Source organism: Giraffa tippelskirchi, chromosome 2 (assembly GCF_054371585.1).
Source record: "Giraffa tippelskirchi isolate mGirTip1 chromosome 2, T2T-mGirTip1v1.2.pri, whole genome shotgun sequence".
NCBI classification, from domain to species: Eukaryota; Metazoa; Chordata; class Mammalia; order Artiodactyla; family Giraffidae; genus Giraffa; species Giraffa tippelskirchi.
In genome coordinates this window covers 1,143,619-1,153,694 of record NC_137276.1, presented here as the reverse complement: position 1 = coordinate 1,153,694, position 10,076 = coordinate 1,143,619, and the positions used below count along the sequence as shown (strand labels likewise).

At 58.4% G+C, this 10,076-nt stretch overlaps 1 long non-coding RNA gene across 1 annotated transcript; it reads right to left on the bottom strand.

Moving 5' to 3' along the window:
* Window positions 1–2,226: 2,226 nt before the first annotated feature.
* Window positions 2,227–5,977, bottom strand: LOC145539219 (uncharacterized). Its single transcript, XR_014077640.1, has 2 exons — window positions 5,694–5,977; window positions 2,227–5,598 (listed from the first exon to the last, which is right to left on the bottom strand). It is a non-coding gene; the product is annotated as an uncharacterized LOC145539219 (long non-coding RNA).
* Between the last annotated feature and the right edge of the window lie 4,099 nt (window positions 5,978–10,076).

The following is a 10,076-nucleotide window of genomic DNA, read 5'->3' as shown; positions in this document are numbered from 1 at the left end:
CTTTGTCATCTCTTTCCGCGTTTTCTCAGTCGCTGAGGCCTTGTAATGTGTCCCCTCTCATTGTTGATGTGACTCCGTCCTCCTTACTCTCGCTAGGGATTCGTCACTTCTGCTAGTCCTTTAACAACCACTGTTTGGCTTTGTTGAGCTGCTCCTGTGTTTTCTGTATCACTGGTTCCTGTTCTCCTTTCCTCTGCTTTCTTTGGGTTTGCTTCGTGCTTGGAGGAAACTTTCCCCCTTTCAATGCATGTGTCAGAAAGGAAGAAACATGTCAAGTCCATACCCTGGGCGCCCAGCTCAAGAAGCTAGAAGTGTCAGTTACTTGCTGCTATGTAACAGGCTACTGCAAGACAAAGCAGCTGGAAAAGTAGGTAAATCCTAATAAATAATTATCGTGTGTGGTGTATAGTCTGTAACATCTGAGAAGACTCCTGAGGTCCCTTGGACTGCAAGGAGATCAAACCAATCAGTCCTAAAGGAAATCAACCCTGAATGAAATTCATTGGAGGAACTGATGCTGAAGCTCCAATACTTTGGTCACCTGATGTAAAGAGCCAACTCATTGGAAAAGACCCTGATGCTGGGAAAGATTGAAGCAGGGAGGAGAAGGGGACGACAGAGGATGAGATGGTTGGATGGCATCACCGACTCAATGGACTTGAGTTTGAGCAAACTGGGAGACAGTGAAGGACAGGGAAGCCTGGTATACTGCAGGGTCCCAAAGACTGAACAACCACAAATGTAACACATTATTATATTCATGTCATGTAATGATAATAAACGTCTATTATCTCTCCCAGGTTCTGAGGGTCGGGGTTGGGAGCAGCTGGGCTGCTGTTTCTGGTTCACTCAGGCCCTGGGAGGGCCCGTGGGGTCTGAAGGCTGGGCTGGAGGGTCTAGCCTGCTGTGAGCCCAGTCCCGTGACGTGTATGAAGATGGGCTTTACAGCTGCCACATAACTTCTGTTGGGCAATGTTCCGTGTGACTCAATAAGAATACGCTTGGCGGCTGTTGGATGTGGTGTGTGCGTGTGACGTCGTCCCCTGCATCTTCAGGCTCTGTTCACCTCGCCCTGTCTGCTGGGCACCACGTCCAGCCACGGCGGTGGACTTGTATGTATCTCTCTTTAGCTGGGTCAGCTGCTGCTGTGTGTAGTCTGGAGCTATGCTATTAGATGCCTGCCCATTTAGGATTGTTTTGTCTTCCTGTTGAATTAAACTTTTCATCAATATGAAAGATGTCTTAATTTGTTGTTTCACACTTCCTGCCTTAAGGTCCCTTGTGCCTGTTATTAATGCAGGGACCACCACAGTGCTGGTTAGTGTTTATATCCCTTCACCCAGTCTTTCTGTGTCTTTGTATGTAGAGAACGTCTCAGGTGAATATCTTGTGTTGGGGTGAAAAGAAAACAAAGAAAAGAAAACAAAGAAAGCTTTGTTTCTCCAGCCTGACAATCTATCCTCTAATTAGAGTGTTTGATCCCTAACGGTCATCTAGGTGATTTTAAGTCTCCCATGTTGATATTCATTGGAAGAACTGATGCTGAAGCTGAAGCTCTTAATACTTTGGCCACCTGATGCAAAGAGCTGACTCATTGGAAAAGACCCTGATGCTGGGAAAGATTGAAGCGGGGAGGAGAAGGGGATGACAGAGGATGAGATGGTTGGATGGCGTCACCGACTCAATGGACGTGAGTTTGGGTAAACTCCAGGAGTTGGTGATGGACAGGGAGGCCTGGCGTGCTGCAGTCCGTGGGGTCACAAAGAGTCGGACACGACTGAGCGACTGAACAGCAACATGTTACTATTTGTTTTATGAGTCTCATGTTTTTGTTCCTTTATTCTTCCTTTGCTGTTCTCTGATGTTAAAAAAATTTTTAATTTAAAATTATTTGGGGGCTTCCCTAGTGGCTCAGTGGGAAAGAATCTGCCTGCCAGTGCAGGAGACATGAGTGCCATCCTTGGTCCGGGAAGATTCTCTCCGCGTCAGAGCAACTGACCGCACGGGCAGCAGCTATGGAGCCTGAACTGCCGAGCCGGTGGCCCCAGAGCTGAGCCCCGGGACGAGGAGCCCCGGCCTCACAGCTAGAGAAAACCCACACAGCCAAAAGGAACTAAAGAAAAACTATAAAAAGTACAGGTCATACAAAAAAGGAAGCAAAACTTCATGAAGTAGAAAACAGAGCATCAATAAAACAAGTTTTTAAACCAATTTTTTAAAAAAATATTTTTTGATGTGGACCATTTTTTTAGTCTTTATTGAATGTTTGTTACAATGTTGCTTCTGACTTATGTTTTGATTTTTTTGGCCCCAGAAGCATGTGAGATCTTAGCTCTTTGACCAGGGATCGAACCCGCACCCCCTCCTTTGCAAGGCGAATTCTGAACCGCTGGACTACCAGGGAAATCCCTAAAACAATGTTTGTTTAATTGTTTTAAAAGTTTTATCTGGGGAAGCAGAGAGGGAAGGGAAGGAAACTGTGGGGTCGGGCGACACAGGGAAGAAAACACACGTCTGATTTTCCAAAATGAGAGAAGGTGAAGGATCGGTACCTCTTTAACAGGACACAGAGCACAGGGAGCCTCAGATGAGCAGCGAGAAGGGCGGAGGGATCGCCGACCAGCAGAACAGACAGGTGGAAAGCCGGAAGCGTATCAGCCAGCACGCTGAACTTTTGGGGGGGCATCAGCATCACAGTTTATTTTTTTAATTAATTTTATTGGGCTATAGTTGTTTTGCAATGTTGTGTTGATTTCTGATGTACGGCAAAGTGAATCAGCTATATGTGCATATATATCCACTCTTCTTTGGATTTCCTTCCCATGTAGGTCACCCCAGGACACTGAGTCGAGCTCCCTGTGCTCTACGGTAGGTTCTCACTGTTGTTCAGCTGCTAAGCTGTGTTCGGCTCTGCAACCCCACGGACTGCAGCAGGCCAGGCTTCCCTGTCCTTCACTATCTCCTGGAGCTTACTCCAACTCATGTCCACTGAGTCGGTGATGCCATCCAACCATCTGTCGTCCCCTTCTCCTCCTGCCTTCAATCTTTCCCAGCATCAGGGTCTTTTCAGATGAGTCAGTTCTTTGCATCACGTGGTCAAAGTATTGGAGTTGCAGCTTCAGCATCAGTTCTTCCAATGAATATTCAGGGCTGATTTCGTTTAGGATGGACTGGTTGGATCTTCTTGCAGTCCAAGGGACTCTCAAGAGTCTTCTCCAACACCACAGTTCAAAAGCATCAGTTCTTCAGCGCTCAGCTTTCTTTATAGACCAACTCTCACATCCATACATGACCACTGGAAAAACCATAGCTTTGACTAGACGGACTTTGTCAGCAAAGTAATGTCTTTGCTTTTTAATAAGCTGTCTAGGTTGGTCAAGTTTTTCTTCCAAGGAGCAAGCGTTTTTTAATTTCATGGCTGCAGTCACCATCTGCAGGGATTTTGGAGCCCAAAAAAATAGCCTCTGTTTCCATTGTTTCCTCATCTATTTGCCATGAAGTGATGGGATCAGATGCCATGATCTTAGTTTTTTGAATGTTAAGCCTTAAGCCAGCTTTTTCACTCTCCTCTTTCACTTTCATCAAGAGGCTCTTTAGTTCTTCACTTTCTGCCATAAGGGTGGTGTCATCTGCGTATCTGAGGTTATTGATATTTCTCCCGGCAATGTTGATTCCAGCTTGTGTTTCTTCCAGCCCAGCGTTTCTCATGATGTGCTCTGCATATAAGTTAAATAAGCAGGGTGACAATATACAGCCTTGACATACTCCTTTCCCTATTTGGAGCCAGTCTGTTGTTCCATGTCCGGTTCTAACCGAAGTATTAGAGCTTCAGCATCAGATGTATTTTATACTTAGTAGTGTCTGTATGTCAGTCTCAGTTTCCCAGTCCATCCTGCCACCCCCCTTCTCCCTTGCCATCTGCATGTTTTTTCTCTATGTCTGTGTCTATTTCTGCTTTGCAAATAAGTTCATCTGCATTATTTTTCTAATTCCACAGGTAAATAATACTATATGATTATGTTGGACTTGCTCACGCTGAGTTGTTCTGTTATTTAAAAAACAACCCACCCTCTGACAGCCTTTGACTTTTACGCTGTTTCTAGGTCATTCTTAGAGCAGAGTGATTTTTTTACGAAGGTTGAGATGTGGGGAGTTCCAGGTGGCACTAGATGATCTGGTGCTGCCGCGGCGGGGAGACCCCAGTGCAGATTACAGAGGCCACAGATGGTGGCGGGGGGCAGGCAGCTCACTGTCTGCTGAATGGCAAGCGTGTGTGGCCGCTCCTGGGTCACCGGGCCTCCTCGGGCCGGTTCTCTCGTCACTGCCCATCTCCCCAGTGCGCTCTGCGGTTCGTGGTCCCCCCACGTGGCCTCTGTGGCAGGTGCCTGGCCCTCTTCAGGTTTCCCAGAGCTCGCAGGGGCAGAGCGGAGGCCCCCAGGCGTCCCTGAGGCTTGGACCACGAACCAGCACAGCACGCGTCCTCGTGTGCCCTGCGTAGACTCCATCGCAGGCTGCCCAGCCCTCTGCTGTGCAGGTACCCGCGCTCCCCTTCTGCACACCTCTGGGCATCGCCCAGGAAAGGCCAGTGCAGGAGGGCCTCTGGCGTGTCAGGGCCACAGCCCAGCTGGCAGACATTTGCGTGGACACACAGTCCAGACGGGCCCAGGGCTCCCTGTCATGTCTGCCTCACCTCCGGCTCTCAGTTCCAGCCCCTCCCGCACCTGTTGGTGGCCTTCTTCCCGCCTCTGCTCTTGTGGGGCAGGTGGGCACGTCCCCTCTGAGCCCGCCCTCCGCCCTGGGCAGGCGATGGCCGCTTGTGGGGGCTGCTTCTGCACTGGATGTCGGTGCACTGAGCTGACCTCTGGCCCCGTCTCCAGAAGCAAAGCCTGTGTCCACCGGGTCCGGCGTGGGTCTGTCTTCTCCGGAGGCTACATCACCAGCCCTGCCTGGAGCCGGGGGTTCCCGGGCCGTGGGTGCCAGTCTCCCCAGAGCCGCACTGGCATTTGCCCCTCCCCCTGGCCGGTCTGTCTCCGCAGCCCTTGCTGCCCGTGGATTCTGCCCCCGGCTGTGGCCTCTCCGTTGCTGACTCTGTGCTCACTGCAGGGAGACGTTTGTAAGTTGCATCTCAGCACCATGTCCTCCCTGCTGGTCACTGACTGATACTCCCCACGTGGGGCATCCTTCACTGTCCAGCCCTGAAGGACTGATGGAGGAAACTGTGCTAGGCCACCTCCTCCTGCGGCGGCCTCCCTGGAACGGGCTCCTGCGTCAGTTGGCCAGAAGCTGCTCCCTGAGGTGTGGCAGGTCTGGCGCCCCTGATGACTTTGGGGCGGCGCTGTGGACCCAGGCTGGCCCCCTCCCCTCCTGCAGCCCCGCCCCATTACCTGGCACTTCCGGTGGCCTTCTCCGTTCCGGCTAGGCCTCTCGGTGGGAGGGGGGCAGGGGTAGACCAGGCCCACCCCCGGGGCATGCGCAGCGGCCCCCAGACCCTGGCGGGTGTCCCCCTCACCGTGGCCCTCGAGGCGCGGGGTGGGGGGGCAGGGGGGTGGCGAAGGAGGGCGGCGGGGAGCCGGTCGGCGTCTGACTCAGGCAGGCAGGCTGGCCTGGCACGAGGCTGGGCGCCGGGGGGAGGCCCCCTCCCCAGGCGCCCCACGGCCCGTCTTCAGTCCTGCTTCTACCAGAGTAGGCAGCACTCACCGCCCGGAAGGGGCCGGGCTGCGGGGGGCCCACCCGCCGTGTCTTCGGGGTGTCAGGTGGGGGACGCCCTCTGTCCCCACGCCCTTGCCCCCCCGCCCCGGGCTGTGTCCGCTCATTCGGCGCCCGCAGCGCACCCCCGGCAGGCCTGACCGCCCGTGTCTCGCGCTGGCCGGCCCGGGCAGGTGCGGGGAGGAGCGTCCCGCGGGGAAAGCGGAACGCGGGGCGCAGGGGGCGGGGCGGGGCTGGCCGGGTGTGTCCGCCGCGGGCGCTCGGGGCGCCCGGGGGGCGATCCGAGCCGCGGCGGCCTGGCCCCGGCCTACTGCGAGGTCCCCTGCAGGTGGCGCCGCGGATAGGACGCGGGCCCGGCCCCAGAGCCGCAGGCCAGCGGAGTCCTGCCTCGCCCAGAACGCAGCCGCCGGCCGGGGCGGGGCCACAAGAGCAGGGCGCCTCCCACCGCCACGAGACCCCCCGCATCCCCGCTGGTACACAGTCGACGAGCTGCGACGCCTGAGTGCAGGGCCTTTCTGAAAGGGGCGGCTCTGGCCCCTTCCTCTCCCCCGGAGCCTGGTCAAGCCCGCGGACGCGCCCTTCGCTCGCCTTGCTCTGTCCACCCGCCGGCCCGGGGGCGTCATCCCGCGGCCCCGCTCGGAAGGCCGTGGTGTGCGGCTGTGGCCGGGACCTGCGCTCCTGGGCCCTGTGAGCGCAGGGGAAGTCCCAGGTGCTCACCGGCGTCCCGAGGTGGGGTGCGGGCCCAAGGTGGACACACATGTGGCTCCGGGACGCCGTGCCTGTTGGGGGCCTCCTCTGGCCTAAGGGCGGAGGCGGAGGGTCCTCAGGCCCTAGCGGTGCAGCCCGCCCCCCCAGCCTCGTGTGTCGGCCGTCCCTGCGGCGCAGGGAGCCCCGCTCTGGAGGGATGAGCAGTCCTTGGCCTTGGGGGGCTGCTGTTGCTGTTTCCTGCCTGCATATCCCAGGGCGGTGTTCCCTTCCCATCCTGCACAAAACCATCAGCCTCCATTCCTTTTCTGGGAGGGCTGAGCGCCCAGCAGTGGAAAGCAACTCTGGGTCTTTCCAAACTCTGCCCCACCCCCACCCTGGGCCCCACATCCTGGGCCCCCTCCCCTGCCCCTCTGTGCCCCCAGCCGTGTGCTGGGTTGGGGTCAGGGGGCCGGGGGCACTGGGTTCTCAGGCCTCTGCAGGCACCTGAGCATGGGTGTAGAGGGGCCAGGTCATAGGGCAGGTGGGTTACAGGAAAGGCCTCTAGGTGGGACTGGACCCCCCTGCCAGGGCCCTTCAGCATCTCCACCGGACCAGGCTCAGTACCAGTGATGGGGTGGATGATGCACAGGAGACGATCCAGCTATAGGGAGAACGTGCTGCTGGTGTCAGTGATGGTGGAGATGGTGATGGTGATGACGATGGTGATGACGATGGTGATGGTGATGGCAATGGTGGTGATGATGGTGGTGACTGTGGTTACAACAGCGGTGATGGTGAAGAGGATGATAGCAGATAACTCTTATAGACTCATTACTAGGGGCTGGTGCTGTGCTGAGTACATCATGTATAATAATAACTCATTTAATCTCCACAGCAAGCCCATCTTGTAGGGCTCCCACATTCCAGATGAAGACACTGAGGCACACGGGTTTAGGCATACTCCCCAAGGTTGCACAGCAGGATCCCAGCCATCGGGCCCAAGTCCATGCTCCTAACCAACTCTGTAGAACCTCCAATGGAGTTCTGGCAGCTTTGTTTGCAGCCAGGCCTGTGAGACGATGATCACCTTGATCATCCACAGAGTGGGCTGGAGTCTCTAGACCGGACCCTCCGGGCTGGTCAGATGGGAAGAAATCAGTCTTACAGACCTAGAGCTTCCAGGTTGGAACAGAACTGGACAAGTTTCCAACGGGTTTTGTGACCTACAGGGGAGGAGATGATGACAATGACAGCCACGAGGCTGTGTTCTGGCCCTGGCCCTAGGCAGGTGGCGGTCAGCGGGCGCTCAGTGAAACCAGCACCCTCACTCAGGCCCTAGTCTTCTCCTCCCAGCCACTAACTGCCAGGACTGAGTCGCACCGGGAGTGTCCGGGCCCCTCCCGGTTCTCACAGCCTGGTGCTCTGGGCACTGGCTCTGGAGAAACCGTGACCGCTGACCCATGGCTCTGGCCTGAGGCCCTCCTGTGACCAGGCACCCTGGCTCCGCCTCAGAAGCACTTGGCTTTGGGAGGACTGGGCTGGGCTGCAGGAGGCCCGCCTGCCAGGCGGCCCAGGGGAGCTTCAGTAAGGAAGTGGGAGGAGGCCTGGGCATGAGGTGGGGTAGGGAGGGGCAGGGCAGGGCACCAGCCACCTGGCCCGGCAAACCCACAACAGGCCATCCCTTCTGGCACAGGGAGGCCTCGGGGAGTCTTCCACCTCACGGGAGAGACAGGACGACAAAGGCGCAGTTATGTCCCACAGGGCACAGGGGCTCTCCTGTGGGTGAAGGCTGGAGGGTCACCCGAGAGATGGGGTCACTGGCAGGTGGTCAGGGAGTGAGGGGCCAGGCTGCCACTCGCTGGGTCCTGAGCTCTTCCAAGGACCAGCACAGGACCTTGGGGGAAGGCCGACACCGAGTCAGCCACTGCCTGGAGCGCCTCTGCGGGCCTCCTGCCAGCCTGTGGTCACCTGACTCCACCCCAGTGGGCGCCGGACCGTCTCCTGCCCCCCTGCAAGCTGCCTCCCTGCCCATCTGGCCAGGCTGGGTCATTCTCTTGGCAGCCCGGGCAGACCAGGCCAAAGGCCGGGTGCCGTGCAGGCCTGTAAGTGGCTGTGTGCCCACAACCAAGGAGTGACAGCTTTAGGGCCAAAGTCCGGAGACCTAGGGAGAGGCTCCTGGCCAAGCTTCCCTCGGTCAGAGACACTCGGAAGCTCCTCCCAGCCCCAAGAGGCCTTCAGCACCGGGCAGTCCGGGAGGGGGCCTGGAGGAGGGGATGCCGGGTGAGGAGGAGGAGGTGGCCTGGGGACCCCGGGGTTGATCAGCCCGCTCTGAAGGACTCTGCATTTTAGCCAGGGTGTCAGGAAATTCCCCAGGCCTTCCAGAAACCAGGAAGCAGGCGGGGAGCCTGCAGGGAGCTGGCGGGCGGGGCGGGTCTGCCCATGAGGTCCTGAACAGCCACCTTTTAAAATGCAAATCGATTTGCCAGTCAGCTGACTCTCCTTTCACTATTCTACCTTGTGGAGACAGGGTTTTTAAAAATGGCTTCCATGCTCACTGAAAAATATCTGGCATGCGGACAGGTTGGGTCCCAGGCCGAGAGGAAGCAGGGCGGGCCACCACCCTTCTCACAGGTCGTGTCCCCTCTCAGCTCCACGACACCGCCCCCTCGAAACTGGGAGCTCCGGCGTGGTCCTTGGGCCCCCACCTCCCCCGCTGGTGCCCCCTGCCCCCAACACACAGCACTGCCCCATCGCTGCCCCCAAAGCCCAGCTCATCCTCGCGTGTACCTGCCTCTCCACCCCACACGGCTGCTCGTGCTGACACCTGGGAGTTACCCCAGAAGCTCCCTTCCTCACTCCAACCCCAGGCCCCTTTCAGAGGCTGTGCACCCCCACACCCAGCGCTCTAGCCCTGCAACAGACTTGTGGGGCCCCTTCTCCATCGGGGGAGGCCTGCTGGCCGCACTATCTCTGGACACCCCCATCTGCACACACTCCCCTGTGCACACACTGGCACGCCCCCATCGGGGGTGCCCGCGCCAGCTCGGAGCTGACTCACACCAGCGCTGCCCAGTTCCTGGTGCTGTGTCCCTAGTGCCCGGGAAGGGCAACGCCCAGCAGGCATCTCCAGCACTCTGGCGCCTGTGCTGAGCAGCCGGCGGGCAGCCTCTGGCCAGGCCCCCTCCCAGGGCCAGCAGGGGTCCCTGTTCCCTGGCCTTTCTGCTCCAAAGCAGCCATGACCAGCTCTGAAGAGAGCAGGCTCCAGAAGCCGGGGGTGCGGAGAGCAGTCGGGGGCGGGGGGGGACGACCTGCAGAGGGGGCCGCGGCGGGCGCTGCCCGAGGCCTCCTGGGCGAGGAGGGGGCAGGCGGGCATCTCCGGGAACCCAAGCCCCAGACCTCCCCGAGGGAGCTTGGGGCCGGACTCTAGCTCCCGGGCCTCGATCCCCAGCCCGTACAACGCAGGGTGGTGTGGCGCTGCGAGGTCGAGCTCCTCCCAGCCGGCTCCCCGCGCAGCGAGGCCGCCCGAGGGCGAAGCCGAGCGGCGCCGCGGCGGCCCCACTGTCCGCGGCGGCGCCGGGGGTGGCAGCCCCGGCACAGGTCCGAGCCTGGCGGGCCCTGGCCGCCTCGGAGGGGCGGAGCCGGCCAGAGGCGGCGTCCGGGTCGTCAGGACAACCGGCCGCCCA